Consider the following 20,579-nt stretch of genomic DNA (forward strand, 5'->3'; position numbering starts at 1 on the left):
CTTCCTGCTTCTGTGTCTTCACCTCGGAGCTTTTATTTCCGAAGGGCTTTTCTTTTTCTGGAATACTCTTCTTCCAGAGCTCCCCGTGGCTGATTCCATCAAGTCTCCATTTTAATGTGACCTCCACAGATAGCCCCACTTCTAATTGCTTTATTTAAATTAGGGCCCCAGCCATTATTTATCAGTGCCCTTTAATTATTGTGATCTCCCATGTCACCTACCATATGATATTGTTTCGTTATTTACTTGTTCTCTTGCAATATAATCTCATAAAATAAAAGCAGAGAATTTCTGTCTCCTGTTCACAATTTTACTCCCAGAACCTAAAAACGGGTCTGGTGTCAAGTAAGCCCTCAAAAAACGTTTGTTGAATGAATGCGTGATGAATGGATAAATCCTAATGACTAAATTCTGTCTTATCTCATTAGAACTGATAGGATCAAGAAAATTCTGCCTTTTCAGCTGAATCACTCATTGACATTTCAGAAGTATGCATTTTGAGAAAAAGTCACTTGCGGATCGTTTCATTCTCGGTTCCTCTTGTTTTTATTTTGCTGCAAAACATTACTCCCGATAGTTTCTGAATTTAAGTGGCTACTAAAAAGTTGTTGCAAATCTGCCTTGAATTTGGTGCCAATTCAATTTCCATCAGTCTTCACCTTGGATTCTGAGCCTTTGTTGTGAAATTGGATGTGCCTCTGAAAACTTCTTATGTGGGCCTTGAAAAGTTAACTTAGAGTCTGTGACTTTTATGAAGTATCACAGAAGCCATATACTATGACCATGAAGATGCCTAGGCACGAGGGTTTTTTTTTTTTTTTTTTTTTTTTTAATTTCATTGGACTCCCCAAGGAGCTTTTTGCTACTTACCCCTCTTCATTTAACAAGTTGAGTGCCACGATTACTCTTGTCTTTGGCCCAGTCCCTTGGAGAGTAGTGTTTTACCAAATTTCTGTCCTGGACCTCTTTGTCCTTTGAAACAAACAATACAGAAGTATTGTAATGTAATGTAACATCCCTTTTTCAGTCCAGTTGCCAAGTACCCAGGGGAAGCCAGAGAACTCAGGGGTTGAGAGCAGAGTTCCGGCCTTTTCTATCCCCTCTGTCACTGATGAGTTGTGTCATCTTGGATTATATCTCACTTTCCAAAAAGGGGTGATAAGAGTACCTATTTGAAATGTTTGTGACGTTTGTCTGAGATGATTCACACACAGCACTTAGCACAATCACTGACACATATTAAATGCATAATAAATAAAATATTAATTGCTTTTATGGTTGGCATATCTTTCTGATGATTATTGCTTTTGCACTAGTCTCTGGCCTGCATGCTTCTTGCAAGACTTTTGAGACAGCAGGATCGATGTGAGCCAGATACATGAGTTTGGCTGTGCAGGAGGGCCGAGGGCAGGTCTTCTGTTGGCTGGAACACAGTGGACAGAAGGGCGGACAAACAGGCAGCTGCTGTGTGTGCAGAGGGCTGAGAACAGCCCACTGAACAGCCTCCAGAGTCAGGCCGAAGGTTCTTCAAAGCATGAGTCTCTCATTTATCCTTGTCCAATTAAAGGCCTCATCTAAATTGATGGGCTTTCTGTTTCCTCGAAAGAGAAAATGTTAGAAATTTTATTTGCTATTAAAACGTATCAGATGTAGATATGTGTACGTTTGGACTGCATCTGCCTGTCTACTATCTTTACCCCTTTCTTCCTATAATCATCGAAGCAGTATTTCTTCAGTACTGCCTCAACTTTTACCTTCATTCAAGTGAGAGCATTGAAGAGCTGGCTCTGACCATGTGACTTTCCCAAACCCAAACTTGTATTTTCTTTGTAATATATGCAAGCACCAGTCAAATTAATTCCTCCTGAAACCACACGGTAATTCGAGCATATGGTGAAAAAACTTTTGCATTTTTATCTGCCAACACTGACCTCAAACTCCAGGTAACAGATTGCTATGTAACTTTTAATTAAGTCTTCATCCTTACAAAGATCTGTTATTAGATAGATAAGTGGCTGGCACACTGTGGGTATATTCTCATTATGTTTTTAATCTAAGCATAGTTTTCCTTCAAAGGAGCTTATCAAAAAGAAATTGGTATTATCGCACTTTTTAACTATTGGGCTTGATAAGAACTGCTCAGTGCATTGTATTTTAAAATATAAAACCATATAAAAGCTACCTGCAGAATGAAACTGACAAAAATAAAATTTTCTGATATTACTAGACTCTGTTTTTTTTCCCCGAGGGAAAAACACGATCCTATTTATTGCAGCTATAACAATATTTGTGTCATTTCATCATGTCATTCCATTATCACAACTCAGCAGACTCAGCTGAATTTGAGACAAATTTGTTGAAATCAGTTTTTTTTTTTCTTTTGCCATTCCAAACCAAATGTAGATATAATGTCAAAGAAGTACGGTATGACATTTATTAAACTATATAGTATTTTGGAATGACATAGTATGTCATATATAATATCTTTGCATAAAACTAATTTTAAAATGAGCAATTTTCAGTGGGTAATTTCCATCCTACTGGATAAATACACATCCCTACTGAGTGTAATGTTTAGAAATGGATTGAGACTTGTTTAATTAGGGCTATGGTTTACAATGGCAGTTCACTCAGGACTTTATTTTCTGTCAAAATATTTGTTAAATGAAAGAAGATTAAATATAATAATAAATAATTTTGTAAATGATTTTATAGTTTGCCAGAGGCCTTTGTCTATATTATCTAATTTTTATTTTTAGGCTTATAATAATCCCAGGATATGGGTAAGGCAGTTTACAACACTGACTACTGCCTATTCTGTAGAATGCACGGGAAAACGTAAAACAGAGATGTTGTTCAGGTCAGTAACTAATTTTCTGGCCTTTCTTAATATAGAATGCTTACTATTTACTGGGAGAAGGAATATTTACTTGGTCAGATCAGAATCCTACTCAGGAATTAGATACTTGATGAGGATGGCATTTCACACTGATGAAAAAAGCATGGCCATTTCGACACCAATTTGCTTTCCATTGTTGCAAAACTAAAATCAGATCACCTGTATTACATCAAAATAAATCCTAGATTAAGTCAGCATTTACTTAATTTTATTTACTTATTTAAATATAAACAAACTAACCAGTAAAAGATTCAGAGGAAAAGAGAGAAGGATATTTGTATTATCTTTGGCTAGGGATAGTCTTCTTGAATAGGTGCTTACCTGCAGGAAAAGATTAGAAAGTTTGATTGCATAAAAATTTTATGAATGGGTGTGACAAAAATATATCAAAAAAGACCCATTACAGCCTAGGGAGATGGTATTAATTTAACCACTCTTAACCTTGAGGTTGAATGATGAACCTAAGACACAAGAGACATTCCAAAGTGAGATATCAAATCAAAATTCCCAAACCACATCATTCATAAAAGGATCTGGGCAGGTGGCAGGGGAAGAAGAGAAATAAAGGACTGAAGAGTTATTTGTAATGAAGATATCTGAAGGAAACTGGTTTTGTGCTGAAAAATCCCACCTGCTCCTGTTGCTGAGAAAATACGGAGTGTTCCCCTCTCATCTCAAAGACTCCTGAGAAGGGCTTTACTTCAATCAAAAGGAGAGAGCCCACAAAGAGACCACTCCATTTGGAGGTGACAGTTGTGCCTGACTTCACTGGAGAAATGTCATGGTTGAGCGATGAGCTTGCAAGTTGCTGAGCAGGTGAGCCACGGAAGTTGCTGTTGCGTTAGGATTTGTTTGTTCTCCCGGAATGTGTCAGGGCAGTGTGTCAGGATCCATGAGTGATCAGGACCTAGGTCATATTCTGAAAATATCCTCATTAGTGTGTGTCAGGACTTGTCCAGGAGGGTTGAACAAAGCACAGCAAAAGGCGGTGGAGATGAACTACCGGATTCCAGTTCAAAAGATGAGAAATCCCAGCAGAACTCATGCAAAGCTTCATGCAAACTAAGGAAAAAAAAAAAAAAATACTACCGAAATTCCTAATAAGCATTTGGAATTGAAGCAAGTGTTCCAACATATCAATGGTCTAAATACTGAAACTTAAAAGTGATTTCACTCCAAATGAGTTAATATTTTTTACTTTTTTAAAAATGAGAAACATGAGGTATGTTATATTTTCTCTAATTTAAAGATAAAAGAGAAATTTGTTCACCCTAAGCCTCTGGCAACTTTACATGTAATTCCACAGTGTATCTTCTAGAACCTCTCCCTGCATAAGTAAAATTATTGCTCATAGACATAAATACAAAGCAACCACATTATGTTGATTAAAATTGAGCCATAATTTCTATGTGCTTTAATACAACTACTTTTTTAATGCTGCTTTGTCTCTCTTTGTTTACGATACAAAGAGATTTTCTAACTTTACTATTTGATGCTTACATACACATTTAAGGGAATGAGTTTTATAGAGAAATAAAATTAGACATGGAGATTACTTCATTTTTAACTGGTTTTAAAAATATGTCTCATGGAGCACGTTTTTATTTAAAAACAGCAAACAGGTTGTTAATGAAAAAAGGGAGATCATTATCTCTTGATGTGTTCAACGCTGTCTTGTTAACTACAAGGAACTGCAAGAGAAGAAAAGAACGCTTAGGGATTAGGGAAAAGTGTTAATGTCCAGTATTTATCTCGCGCAGAAAGAGAAAAGAAGGGTTTTAGAACTCACTATCACGCAGGTTTATAAAATTTAAGCAAAGAACATTCGCCCTCTGGTGGATTAGTTGGGGAAGAACATACAGAAATACTAAAAAAAAAAAAAAAAAAAAAAAAAAAAAAGGAAGGAAACTGTTAGAATAGGGGGCAGAGAGACAGAAGGAGGAAAATGGAAGGAAGGAAAGAAGTAGAGATGGAGTGAGGAAATATATTACATTTTACATTGTTGCTGGAAATCTTTAATTTAGTTTGGTACATATAGGACTCAAATTTTTCTATTTTATTTTTTCCATTTCTAATCTGAAAATGATCCCCTGAATAGAAGCCATTTAGCTTCAGGCCTTTTTCTACTACTACAATGACACTAGACTAATAGACAATTACTACCACTTTAATGGATGACTGAGTTATCATTGTCCTATAAAAGTTAATTTTGGTTTTGAAAATTTAACAAGATTTCCCCAGCCTTAATTAGTTATTCATTAATACAGTTGAAAGTGATTAATGCCTTCCAATAAGTAAAATATGCCTTTAAATTTACAGTCATCATTCAAAGGGTTAGACGTTTTTCAGTGAGAGCATTTGCATATTCACAGGCAATGTAGACGAAAACGTAATAGGCAAATTCAGGTCAGTCTGGGCCAGTGACACTCGCAAGCCTTCCTGGGTATTCCAATAAACAGAGATAGGGAAACGTCTATTCTGTCTTTGAAGTTCTTTTCCTGAAAATGACTAATTGCTTAATTCTCAAAGACTCCTTCTCAGTACCCTGCCTCTCAATCTGAGCCTGAAGGAATGGCACATCCAAAGTCTGTTCTTTTTCAAAAGTTCCCGCATGCTCTTAAGACAATGACTGCCCAAGACTTTTAAGGGAGGGTCAGAGATAGAAAAGGTATAAATACTCAGAGCAGCTTTACTATATCACCCAATTCAACTCTCCATCTCTCATTTAGAGTATATTTTCTAAGTACTGCCAAAAGGTTGAAACAGAAATGGATGGAGCAGACCTCAACTTTCACATCAATATCAGTTGATATCACCTTAAAATATCCTCAAATCCATCTATTTTTTTTCTCCATTTTCATTGCCATCACTATAATCGAAGCTACTTTCTTCTTGGATTACAGCCATGGGCATCTAAGTGATCTACCTCTAGTCGTAACCTGCTCCAAACTATTTCAGAAGCTTTGGGGCAAATCTTATCTCAGCCTTTCATTTGCTGTTCACCGTGGATATTTGTGACTCGCAGGTTTTTCATCTAAAAATGAAACAAATCCATTTTATTGGTGTATTTCATGCAATACATACACATACATGCACATAACTAGCCTATGACTTGACATAGTAATTACTCAAAATTAACTATTATTGCTGTTGTCTTTTAAGTAGATATTATTAAAAAGTTTCCTAACAGAATATCTAGAAAATGTAATGATTAACTCAAATTCAAAACAGAATGTGTTAAGTGTCTTATGAATGGTACAAACTAGGCATTCTGGAAATTTGGATGATAGGAATGTCTTTTTCTGGCAATGGGAAGATCTACCAGAGTCTGAAGCAAAGACTGTTACAATTGTCCTTTTGCTTATTTATTTATTTGTTTATTTATTTTGCTAAGGGTAGGAAAGAGTTAAAGCGTAACCATGCTCTCTAATGCTACAGTTGCCAACCCCCAGACTGCAGACAGACTGGCACCAGTCTGTGACCTGTTAGGAACTGGGCTGCACAGCAGGAAGTGAGCAGTGGGTCAGTAAGCAAAGCTTCAGCTGTATTTATAGTCACTCCTTATCTCTGGCATCACTGAGTTCCACTTCCTGTCAGATCAACGGTGGCATTAGATTCTCATAGGAGCACAAACCCTACTGCAAACTGTGCATGCGAGGGACCTAGGTTGCACCCTCCTTATGAGAATCTAATGCCTGATGATCTGAGGTGTAGCTGAGGCAGTGATGCTAGCGCTGGGGAGTGGCTCCAAATATGGATTATCATTAACAGAAAGCTTTGACTGCACAATAAATGTAATTAGCTTGAATCATCCCTAAACCATCCATTCCCCCCCCAACCCCGGTTCATGGAAAAATTGTCTTCCAGGAAACCGGTCCCTGGTGCCAAAAAGGTTGGGGACCGCTGCTCTAATGGAGAAAACAAAACCACTGAGGTAAAGAATTCTGCACCCATAAAGCTCTAGAGAAACTATTTAACTCTTGAGACTTTATTATACACGTTGATTATAACTCGTGTGTTGGGAGAGTGTGTGCACACATGCATTTTAGTTTGCATGAAAAGCAGGGTGGTATCCCCAGGTTACTTTCTCTGTTAGCAACTTTTGACTGGAAGTAGGAATTCAATATAGTCTCTATTGTTGTGGAATGGATGCTCTGTTGGTTTGTTCTTCTATATTCCTTGTAATTTTACTGTGCTGTGGAAAATTTCCACCTTCTCCAACATTGGTCTTCAGCTGGGATTCAGAATATGATTAAAACCTGTCTTTTCCTTTTTTTTTCCCCCTTCTCAGCTCAGCCTCCTTTGTAACATCATTCCCTTTCTTTTAGGGTGCCTCTACTTCTACCTCAAGTATTTTGATAGGGCAGTTGATTACTCTCTCACTCTTAAATAACCATAGTGATTGGCTCAGGAATGGATGCAGAACACAGGATTTCAGAGACTTCATAGATGGCTCTCTGGGGAGAAATGCTTTTTTCCTAGCCTTGAGACTGGGATGATTTTAACTGGAGAAAAAATAAGTTTCTATGCCTCTAACTACATGACTCAACAGTTTCACAGTAGAAAAGAATAAGAATGACATAGTCCACTGGGGCAAGGCATGCCTGTAGACCCAGCTACTTGGAAGGCTGAAGCAGAAAGGTTGCTTGAGTCCAGGAGTTTGGGGATGTCTTGTGCTATGTTGATCGGTGTCCCCACTAAGTTTGGCACCACTCTGGTGACCTCCCAGGATCAGGAGATCACCAGGTTGCCTAAGGAGGGAAGAACTGGCTTACATTGGAAACAGAGTAGGCCAAAACTCCCATGCTAATTAGTAGTGGGATTGTGCCTGTAATTAGCCACTGTGCTCCAGCCTGGGCAACATAGCAAGACCATGTCTTGGAGAAAAAAAAGAGAGAATAACATAACATAGAAAGAACATAAGCCCAAAGATGAAAGAATAAAAAAGAAATGAGAAGCACAATTAAAAGCATAAGATACTCAAGTTCTTTTATTTCTGATCCCTGAATTTTCAGTTACAAGTAAGGTAAACTATTAATTTAATTTAAGCTTTCAGTTGGATCTCTATAACTTACATATGTGAGTTCTCACTAATAACATGTTTCTTTTTATCAATATTATTCAGAAAAAATTTTACAGAGTACTACTTTTTTTCTATCTAAAATCCCGTTTAAAAGTCCTACCATCCCTTGCTATTGAAAAAGATAAAGTGTTTTTATTAGCCTGAACTAAACAAAGCATTATATTAATAGAAGGCAGGGTATTTCTCTTAAATTTGAAGCTCTTTGTAGGTTATTGTAGTTCAAATCACATAGGTGATGCCTGAGTTATCCTTTTTCTCTGCATAGAGTTTCTCGTACTGGCAAATCGTTCTTGTAAGAACAGAGCAGATTGAGACTTAATGAAAAGATAGACAAAGAAAAATCGTATTTAGTGAAAGTAACATCACTCTGTATCTGACAAACAACGCAAAGGAGAGCCATTTGTATTTGGCTTTTCAAGAGGGCTGTAAGTCTAGAAGAATTGGGAGTAGGCAAAAAAAAAAAAAAAAAATCATGACACTGTGTGAATGTTAGCTAGGAGCCAAATGGAAATTAATGTCATACTTGACATTCTGCAGAAGGCACAAGGATGGACAAACATGCTGAGGGTGCAGGCAAACCTTTGTGATTGAAGAGGAGTGGAGCCACAAGAAAGTCTCAAATGACACAAGCCTGATGCACAGATACCTGAGCATTCCGGTGACCCGGCATTCACTGCCACCAGAAGTGTTGATGGATTGTTTGAAATCAATAGTTGGCACAGAGAAGAGCAGCATTCCGTCTCCCGCAGTTTTCAGTCTGTTCTTTGAGCATATTAGGATGGATAGAGTTCGTGTGGATGAATCCATTACAACAAAATGTAGTGCTTAAACATCTTAAGGTTTTCTAGGGATATTGATCAGCGGGTGAGCAAAAAAAAAACACCTGTAACCTACTCTATTGCAATAGGATGGAGAAGGAAGGAAACCTGTAAGGCTTTAATTTAATCAGTTTTGAGATGATCAATAGGGACTATATGGATTCAAATCCATCTGAGGCCATGAAGCACATTACAAGATCATAGCCTATAGTCACTAGGTAGCCATGGAACAACCCTAAAATATTTCCAGTGGTGCAATACGTGCCAGGCCCAGCCTGAAAGTGCCCAGAATCTTCTTCTTATCAAATCGCTGATGGCTCAGTGATGACTTTGCGGGAGACCAAGGTGTAAGAGAGAAGGAATCCTAAACCGTTCCTGTGGGGTGGCTGATGTGCTCTGCTCTGAGCAGTTGGCCCTGCGTGGGGTCTGAGACCTGTTCTCACCCTCAGTCAGAGTGGACTGAATACCCTGATCTCCTCCTGGGGTCTGCCGGAGTCAACCTCTTCTTCAAAGTTTTGCTTGATTGGGGTGGAAGTGGGGGACAAAATGAATACAGCACAAAACAGGAAAAAAAAAAAAAAGATCTATTCTTCTCTGCTAAAGTATGTGCAGTGCCAGCCCTGGAGTGGAATGTGCAGAGAGCATTCTGATATGACCTCCTTAGAACTCTCTTGGTGCCCTGCCATGACACAAAGCTCCTGAGCCTTCTCTCTTGCAAGACTTCCTTTCAGTATGCTCTGGGGTTTCTGGTTTTATGCTTTTTAAGACTTAGTTAATGAACTTCTTTTCTCCTCACTTAGGTTGTATATTTCCTATCATAGCCTCTTCTGAAGGGAGATAGGTTTCACTCGTAAAATACTGGGCAGAGTGAACAAATGGCAGAAAGGTGCAGAGTTTTGCAGTAAACAGGTGGGCAGTTCAGGTCAAAGTGGTGCATGTGAAAAGTGACAGCTCGTTCCAGGATGACGAAACACCAAACCAAATGTATGGTTTTTTGATGTTTTTTTGTTCCAAAAGACATTCTAATAATCAGAAGGACAGATCTATAGAACTGCAATCTCATTTTCCCCATTGCATCCTCCATTGCAAAACAGTCTTAAAATATTTTCAAGCAATGATAGAATTCAGTGGTGAAATATCTTTGTAAAACCTGCAAGCCACCTCTCTGACTTAGAGAGTCACAGTATTGCCAGCCAGTGACAGTTCTAAAGAAACCTTGCAGAAAGGAAACTTGTTTAATCTAGTGGGTCTAAATGTATTTGATCACATACTTCTTTTCTGGGTAACACCTACAAACACCCTTACAACTGATGCTCCAAGAAGCACACTTTGGTCTTTGGTGGTGGGAGACATATCCATTGATAGAAACAAGGCAAAAGTAAAGGCAGCCAGAAGCAGGTAAAAGTATTTGAGTTGTCAAGCCCTTTAATGCTCTTGCATTACACACTTCATTTAGGAAATTGAAATTATGTGGTCATAGAACTCCCTAAGAAATTTCTTCTTGACCTTAATCTGTTCCCTAGTGTGTGGGTTGGGTGAATAAGATTTGATAAAGCAGGTGGGACAATAATGTGTTTACAAGAGTAAAGGGAAAAAAAAAAAAAGATGGTTGCATAACAATGTGAATGTACTCAGTGCTAGTGAACTGTACCTTCAAAATTGTGTACTACTTTACCACAATTTTTATTTATTTATTTTTTTTTAATTTTTTACCAGATAGTCATTGACCCTGCTTCCTTTTTTTTTTATTCCTGTTTGGTGCACGTAATAAACACTACGCCTTTGGTGTTTTCAGACCACATAACTCTATTACATCTTCATAGTTTTCTTTGTTTTATTTTCTTTCTGTTTATTTATTTATTTATTTAAATTTCAGCATATTATGGGGGTACAAATGTTAAGGTTACATATATTGCCCATGAGCCCCCCCCATTTACCACAATTTTTAAAAATGAAAAAAAAAAAAAAGACAAGAAGAAAGAAATATTAAGAAAACTGACGTTGGGAGCAGTCCCCTCCAAAATATTGTCAAGCTGGCACGGTCTCCCTGTGGAAGTAAAGAAATAGCCTTCCAAAAGGCAGTAATAAATGTCCTGATTCACTGAAACAGGAAACCTAGTGTTTTTGCTTCAGTGAACATCATGGAACTTACATGGTTTTGTAAATTATCTTTACCTTCACTGGTTTTATTTAATGAAGCCTAACTCTTCACCTTCTTTTTATTTCCTTGTCACAATTCTTTTATTTTAAAATGAGAAAGAACAATAAATAAGTTATCTTTGGCTTGCCAGCCCTTTGACAAAGGGAAGATTGCCTTTCAGAAGACAGCCATTCTCCATTTTGCCATAAGCTATCTAGTCGCAGTCGTGTCAAATTAAAATATACTTTCTTCTAGTTGTTTTTAATTTTTATTTTTATTTGTTATTTTTTGCAAGCTGCTCTAGCAGACTTCTAGTTGTTATTGTTTGCTTTTTCAGAGAAAAATATGTACTTTACAGGTTTTTATATTGGATTTTTTTTTTTTTTTTGAGACAGAGTCTCACTTTGTTGCCCAGACTAGTGTCAGTGCCATAGCATCAGCCTAGCTCACAGCAACCTCAAACTCCTGGGCTCAAGCGATCCTCCTGCCTCAGCCTCCCGAGTAGCTGGGACTACAGGCATGCACCACCATGCCCAGCTAATTTTTTCTAAATATATTAGTTGGCCAATGAATTTCTTTCTATTTATAGTAGAGACGGGGTCTCACTCTTGCTCAGGCTGGTTTTGAACTCCTGACCTTGAGCCATCCGCCTGCCTCAGCCTCCCAGGGTGCTAGGATTACAGGCGTGAGCCACTGCACCTGGCCTGGATATATATTTTTTTTATTTGCTATAATCTCATTTGTGTTGTGCTCAAAATAAGATTTCATTTTTTAAATATCTGATTATTATCAGACGATTGAATAATTATGGGCTTTCTCAGCTTACTGAAGCTTAAAAAATGTGGTTGCCATGTTTAAAAACTTTTTAAGTGACCTCTGACATCTGATTTCAGCAATGTGAAAATTGGATTTTGTTAGTAATATGACAGAAAAGCTCTATATGCATATTTCAAGAATGAAACTTAAAAAATATATAATCATCGAAATATTTTTAAATAAAATATAATTTACCTTGGTATAATAGAGTTATTGCAAAAATCATTATACGGTCTATGAGTATAAAAAATTGATATAAGCTTAGTTACATATGTCTCTGAACAATTTTTAGTTTATGAATATAATCATTATTAGCAGCCAATGAAAAGAATAATAATCAAATAATTTAATAATTCCCTTTGTTCTCTTTGAGGTGCTGCTATAACACATTGATTTTAATTTTGAATCAAAATTAAGATTTTTAATTAGATTCCAACATTTTTACAAAAGAACTTTCCTTCTGGAGTAAATAACTTCCATGTTCTATGACTTCACTTCTGGATGCTGACATGTCTTAACTATAAGTGAAGAGTTAACATGTTTATCTATATGTCTCAGCCACAGCAACCTGGAAAGAGGGTTTGAACACTTGTAGTTAGACAAATAGTTACTGCTTGTGAAGCGTTGAGCATATTACTTAACCTATATCTCAATTTCCCCAGGCAATTTTATAAGTCTTATATGAAAAAGAAAACTTGATTACACTTAGTAGGCAGTTTAACACTCAATGATCTTAGAACGCATTAATCATTATTATTTACCACTAAAATTATTTATTCATTCATTTTTTTCTTCTAAAAATACAATTTATTACAATAAATAATAGTACTTTATCACAATTACAAAGGATTTTATTATTGAAGAAAATTATTGTGAGTGGCAAGTTCTTCAGTAAAAAATAATAATAATAATAATTTAGGGCTGAAAAAAGTTTTTTTTACTCTATCATGCTGTTCCAAGAGCTGCATTGTGCCTCATCCTAGCTAGGTCAGTGTTATAACCCTGTTTCAGACTTCTGAAAGGCTAAAGTGAAGTTAGCTTTTGGTGGGGAAGAGGGTGTAGAGATCTACAGAAATCTATCAGGCTGTCCTCCTGATAGATTTCTAAGCATCTTATATAGAAGTGTCTTCAGGGAAAGACCCCAAGCAACTCTTTGAAACATCGTTCTCAATGTTCTACGCTCACCACCTGCCTTACCTAAGTTCCACTGGAGCTCTGCCCAGACCAGGCACCTGGGCTAACTCGCAGTCCCTCCTGCAATCACCCCAAAGGCCACAACCTCCACCTGCTTTCCCCATCCTAGCACCCGCCTCTCTCTCATTCATTCTTTCAAAAACTATTTATTGAATATTTGGCTTGCTATGGATGCCTGGGATATATCAATGAACAAGAGAAACAAAGATTCCTGGCTTTCATTGAGCTTATAATTATAATAGGAAGATAACCAACAAACTTAATAATTAAATGAACTACATATTATGTTTAAAAAGTGGTAAGTGCTATAGGAAAACATCGAAGGAGAATAAAGGAAAAGGAATGGAAGAGCCAGGTGGCAGCCCGTTGCAAAATTAAATAGGGTGTTCCTTGTGCATCTCTTTGAGAAGAGGATATTTGAGTGAAAACTTGAAGGAGGAAACAACATGGGGAGAACATTCCAGGTAGAGAGAATAGGTACAGCAAACTCTGTAAGGCATGAGCACCTTGGATCTTGAGAACTGCCAGAAAGCCAATGTGACAGGACTGGGTGGCCTGGGGGAGAGGAAAGTGGAAATAGAGTCAGAGAAAGGTTGGAGGGTCAGCATGAGGGCAGCTCTTGGGGATCCTTCATGGGAAGAATCTGGGCAATTACTCTAAATAAAATGTTAAGAAATTGCAGGATTTTGAAAAAAGGAGTAACATCATTCCAAGCTATTTGGCTAATTATCTTTTCCGGAACAGTAAGTACTATCTCCTGCCTAATGGCTTGCCAACCAGTCAGTCATTCAGTCAATAAATATGTATCAAGAACATTTTTCCGGCATTGTGAACTGGAGAATTGACCTTTGTGTGATAAAGTATGCATTATTCGTTCCATTATCTGAAATAACAACAACAAAAATACCCCCAAAAAAATCCTCCATTTTTTTTTCCTGAATGATCCACATAAGTGTCACTATATAAACTAAAGAGGACACCACGTAAGATTTATTTCACTCCCTTTGATCATATCCCACTACTCTCCATTAAATGAAAGTATTAGTTTTTCAATCCATTATTCGTCTTAAAGTTCCATGCTATTGGGTTTATTGCTATCAAGTTTAACAGATTTTTTTTCTACTTAGTGTACAAAAGCAATTTTAATTTTCAAAATAAGAAGAGCAGTGAAAATATTTGTTTCATGCTGAACTCACTTCTATAACACTGAGCTTTTAATTTGGTTATAATTCAGAATCAATATTTTTAATGTAAACTCAACCAGGCTAGGATTTTTTAAAAATCATTTTTTTTCTCTTGTTTCATCTTATTTCAGATAGAGAACGCATAATAGAGCTGAAAGAGTATGGAATCTTGAACAAACTTCTTAATTTTTCTGGGCCATCCTCATCTTTCATAAAAAGAAAAAAATTAATACTGCTTTTACAAGAATTAATTCAGATAAAGTTTGAAAATGTTCTAGCCCTGTAGTATCACATAGTAGATTGCTAATACATACTTATCCAATAAGTTGAAGATAAATTATTTATTTTAGCTAAAAGAAAGAGTTTTTCTTCAACTTGGTGTAAGCGAACCCTCTGTCTCTCCCATATGTTATTTCCTTTTTCATCTTTCTTGCAGAATCATCTATTCTCATCCTACAGCATGTCTTTCCTTAGATCCTTCCCTTTTAATTTAAATATTTACAGGATCCATTGTCTGGATTATTTCAGTGACATTTTAATTTAATGACTCCACTTCCTTCATTCTAGGCCATCAATCAAGGCTGCTTTCGTCATCTGTTGCTTATGGTTCCAAGTGGCCATGTGTGCCCAAGATGGCAAATGTCAACTAAACTTATGAGCCAGTTTTGTTAGTTTGTAAATTGTAGGAATTAAGGAGTCCTGGGTTTTACGTGGCTTCAGGGAGGTGAAGCCCTTTCATCAAATCTGACGTCTGCTCTGGCAGGCAATTTGAAGTCCATACTCAGCATATTTGGTGACCTTCACCTTTCAAATCAAGTTCAATCTATTTAGCCTCTATTTGAAGATCTTTAATAATTTCAGTATGCTATGAAATTAGCATGTTCCTAATGTAACATGTTAGCTATGCTCCTTATGTAAATTCCCATCCCTTTTTTTCTACCATCATCTTGTCCTTTGAGCACACATTAAATTCGCAGACGTCTCCCCACTTATACTGCATGCCTTCCCCTTGTCCATTGTGAAATATTCTTTGTCGTCTTCTCCATCCCTCCAATCCCAATCTCGAAGATCCAGCTCAAATCCCGCATCTCTTAAGGAGCCTCTTTTCGCTGCTGTGTCTTGTATTTCTCTCTCCTTTCTCTAAACTATTCTGATAATTATGGTGTGCTTCTCACTGGAGGACGTAATGACTTATTTACCATGTCCCCTTGCCATAATGTATGCATATCATGCTCCCAGGGCAATGTACAGTGTTGTAGTTTGTAAGCCCTGCCCATGGTCGCTGGCAGTGATTAGGATGGGACGTAATAAATATTTGCAAATGGTGATCAATAAATAGCTGCTAATTATTTTCACTGTAATTCAGTCAGAACAATATAGGAAAGGTGCCTTGAAAATATAACCCTTGAAACTATTCATTTGCAAAATATGTAAGCAAAGTGAAAGAGTGTGTTAAATGACAGTGTGAGTCAGAGCTTTGAGATCTGAAATTTTTAGCCTTCCTTTAATGCAAATATCTCAAAAACAACTTAGGCAGAGAAACTAGGAAACGCGGAGTGACAAGGTATGGATGGATGCATCTTTTGATTTAACTTGTCTGTTTTGCTTTATTCAATAATATATTTCCCTCCTCCTTTGCACATCATTGACTTTTAGTTTAATGGTTTTCAAAGTGTGTGATAGGGTTCTGGATGTGGATACAGACAGACAAAAAGTTTCTTCGTCTTTTTGTCCCGTGCCTATATTTTACACAAGGTCAATAACAGGCTTCAGTGTTTTTACAATTACCAGGAGGATGGGATTTGTTATTGTGTGCAGATAAATGTGCTGATGCCTTCATTATTTATGGGATGAGATAAAAGTCATGCAGCCTTCTGAGACAAAAGGCAGGTATATGTTTTATATCTATGTTTTTGATGAGTTCTCTCCTAGACATTGTACCTTCTATAGCCCAGTGACTACCTAATGTAAATTTCAGGTGAAGTAAAGCTGTCAACATTTAGTATTTTTTATGACTTACATTTATGAAGCTGGGGAGCAAACATCTCACTTTTAGAAAACCGTGTATAACAGGTAGAGTAAAATTGTTTTTATTTTTTTTATTTTTATTCTTTTTAAAGTTTCTAGTATTTATGTTAGAGAAAAGTGACACCTCTAAACCTGAGGTGATTTCTAAGGTAATTTTAAGGGCTTTTATGTGAAAGAAAGAATGGCCCAATAATTAAAATGCTCTGAAATATTTTAAAATATAAAATCTGGCTTTGTGAATTTAGAAAATAGGAAAGTTAACATTTATTTTAAAGTAAATGTAATATGTTGTCAGCTACCTACAAGGATAACATTCTTGACTTATCGTCAGATGGATCAGATTCCTACTTTCTTTTTTTCTTGCAGTAAATCAGGGTTTAGGTGTGGCCAAGAAGCAGAGAACAGCAATCGGTGCTTATGGGGATTGTGTCTATGTCCTTAATTGCATGGCTCATTCTCTAACTGAGAATTACAAGTCCCCCATGTCTGTTAAACTCAGTTTTCTCATCCAAAAAGATGAATGAATAACACTCAATTGTGCACTTGAATTAAGTAATTTTTCAATTTTTACAATTTTAGCATGTGGGGACCTAATGCAGTCTTTATGTAAAACCATCAAGAAGTTAGAAGCTATAATTTCTACTTTCCTGTCTATATGATAATTTCCTAATCTATGTCTCTTGAAGCAACTACCATGACAATGCACATATGATTTTCAAACTCATAGTGATAGATGAATAAATTATTCTAACAGCTGTTATCTCTAAAGGATGGGAATGAAAATATCAGGAGGGAGGGAGGGAGGTTTTATTTTTCTGTAATGTTTAACCTTTTGTCACGACATGGTAACGAATTATAACTTTTGAAAATCTGGTTATAAAAACACATCTAATTCACACGTAATGTTGGCAGAATTATGTAGGACAAGGCACTGTCAGAAAATATTGACAATAATAGAAAATGTTGCAATTTTCTGAAGAGAAATTTTATAATATATTCCAGAAAGCTTTAAAATATTTATATTGTTTGAATAATTTAACACTTAAAAATTTATCCTAAAGCAATAGTTTACATTTAGTGGTAAAATTAAGAAGCATTCTTTTTGAAATCAGGAAGAAAATGCGCCCATCAAAACTGCTTGGAGGGTGGAGTGAAAAAATGTTGGTTAATGGATACAAACAGAGTGAGATAGAAGGACTATGTTCTAGTGTTGGATAGCACAGTAGATTAACTATAGTTAACAATAATATATTATATATTTCACAGTAGCTAGAAGAGAAGATCTGAAATATTCCCAATATGAAGAAATGATAAATGTTCAAGGTGATAGATATCTTAAATACCCTCATTAGATCATTACACATTGTGTGCATGTATCAAACCATCACATGTACCCCATGAAGTTGTATCAATAAATTAAAGAAAACACTTGTAATCAACATATTACTAAATGTCCCAGAAATTGCAGTAACATATGAAACAGAAATGAAACATAAATAGATCAAAAGAAAGAAACAAATTTTTAATTAAGCTGATATGATCATCTCCATAAAAATTCAAGAGATTCTCTAGTGAAACTATTAGAACTCATAACAGAATTTTAGCAGTATTGGTTGATACAAGAGATCTGTGTTGTAAAAAACACACAGAACCTCTATGTAATAGCAATTAGAAAATATAATTAAGAAATAACCAGAGATGACCACTAGAATTAAGCATCAGCATCTTTATTACAGCAATATTTAGATTTAAAATAATCAAGAGAATCCTAAATGTAAAACATTTGGAATAGTGAAATAAATTATGATATATCCCTATGATGGAATATTGCAGTCAAGGACCCTGGAGAAAATAAACTGTATATGTGGATGGTTTTATATGTAAGTTTTCTGTTCTGTTCCATTGGTCTATGTCTCTATTTTTGTGCCAATAACATGCTGTTTTGTTTACTATAGCCATTAGTATAGTTTCAAGTCTGGTAATGTGATGGCTCCAGATTTGTTCTTTTTGCTTAAGATTGGCCATTCAGGCTTTTTCTGGTTCCAAACAAAATATAGAATTATTTTTTCTAGATCTGTGAAATATGACATTGATATTTTGATGGGGATTACATGGAATCTGTAAATCACTTTGGGTGGTATGGACATTTTAGCAATGCTGATTCTACCAATCCATGAGCATATGTTTTTCCACTTGTCTGTGTCCTCTGTGATTTCTTTCCTCAGTGTTTTGGAGTTCTCTTTGTAGACTTCATTCCCCACCTGGGTTAAGAATATTCCTAGGTATTTTATTTTCTTTGCAGCAATCATGAATGGTATTTAGTCTTTGATTTGACTGTCAGCTTGACAGTTATTGGTAGATAGGAATGCTACTGATTTGTGTACATTGATTTTGTAACCTGAGTCTTTGCTGAATTTATTTATCAATTCCAGGAGTCTCTTGGTGAAAGCTTTGGGATTTGTTAGGTATAAGATCATATCATTAACAAAAAGTGATAATTTGTCCTCCTCTTTCCTGATTTGGATATCCTAATTTGCTTGTCATATCTAATTGTTCTGGCTAGGACTTACAGCACTATGTTAAATAGAAGTGATGACAATGGGCATCCTTGTCTTGTTCTAGTTCTTACTGGAAATGTTTTTAGCTTTTACCCATTTAGAATGATGTTGGCCATGAGTTTATCACATATGGTTTCTATAAATTTGAAATATGTTCTTTCTGTGCCCACTTTGTTGAGAGTTTTTAACATGAGAGGATGCTGAATTCGAATACTTTTTCTGCATCTATTGAGATGATCATAGGATCTTTGTTTCTGCTTCTGTTTATGTGGTGAATCACATTTATGAATATACTTATGTTGAACCATCCTTGCATCCCTGAAATGAAGCCCACTTGGTCATGGTGGATTTTTTTTTTTTTTTTGGATGTGCTATTGAATTTGTTTTGCTAGTATTTTGTTGAGGATTTTTGCATCTATATTCATAAGGGACATTGGTCTGCATTTTTCTTTCTTGTAATGTCCCTTTCTGGTTTTGGTATCAAGGTGATACTGGCTTCATAGAATGAGTTGAGGAGGATTCCCTCCTTCTCAATGTCATGGAATAATTTCTGTAGCATGGGTTCCATCTCTTCTTTGTAGGTCTAATAAAATTTGACTCTGAATCCATCTGGTCTGGGTCTTTTGTGTTGTTGTTGGAAGATTTTTTGTTGCTGCTTCAATCTCATTGTTCCTTATTGGCCTGTTCAGGAATTCTATTTCTTCCTGATTGAGTCTTGGGACATTATATGATTACAGGAATTTGTCCATTTCCTCTCCATTTTTGAGTTTATGTACATAGAGATTTTCATGATATTCACAGATGTTATTTTGTATATATGTGGTATCAGTTGTAAATATCCTTTTCGTTTCTGATTGAGCTTATTATGGCCCTCTATCTTCTATTCCTGGTTAATATGGCAAGTGGTGATTTTTTTTAAAGAGCCAACTGTTTGTTTCATTGATTTTCTATATTATTTTTTGTTTGTTTTTGATTTTATTTAGTTCTGCTCTGACCTTAGTTATTTATTTTCTTCTGCTAGCTTTGGCTTTGGTTTGCTCTTCCTTTTCTAGTTCCTTGCAAGGTGTCATTAGATGGTTAATCTGTGATATTTCTGTCTTTTTGTTGAGGCATTTAACACTATTAATTTTCTCCTTAGGACTGTTTTTGCTGAATCCCACAAATGTAAATAACTTATGTCCCCTTTTTCATTCAGTTTGATGAATCTTTTGACTTCTATCTTAATTTCATCATTGATCCAATAATTGTTCAGCAGGACTTTGTTTAATTACTATGACTTTGTGTAAAATTGAGTGTTTCTCTTGGTGTTGATTTCTAGTTTTATTCCACTGTGATCTAAGAAGATACATGATATGAATTTCATTTTTTGAATTTTTTGAGTCATGATCTGTGGCCTAAAATATGATGGATCATAGAGAATATTCCATATGCTGATGAAAAGAATGTATAATCAGTAGTTTGCAGATAAAATGTTCTGTAAATGTCTGTTAAGCCTATTTGTTCTAGAGTTGCATTTAAGTGCAGTGTTTATTTATTTATTTTCTGCTTGGATTATCTGACCAGTGCTGTCAGTGGGGTATTGAAGTTCCCGGCAATTACGATGCCGTAATTGCTTATTTCTTTGCTTAGATGTAGTAGGATTTGCTTTAAGAATCCAGATACTCCTGTGTTAAGTACATAAATATTTAGGATTTTTATGTGTCTTTTTGTTGAATTGTTACCTTTACCATGATATAATAACCATCTTTGTCTTTCTTTAATGTTGTTGGTTTAAAGTCAATTTGATCTGATACAAGAATGATTACACCTTCCTTCTTTGGGTTGCCATTTGCATGAAATATCTTTTCCACCATGAGTGT

This window comes from Microcebus murinus, chromosome 28 (assembly GCF_040939455.1).
Source record: "Microcebus murinus isolate Inina chromosome 28, M.murinus_Inina_mat1.0, whole genome shotgun sequence".
NCBI lineage: Eukaryota > Metazoa > Chordata > Mammalia > Primates > Cheirogaleidae > Microcebus > Microcebus murinus.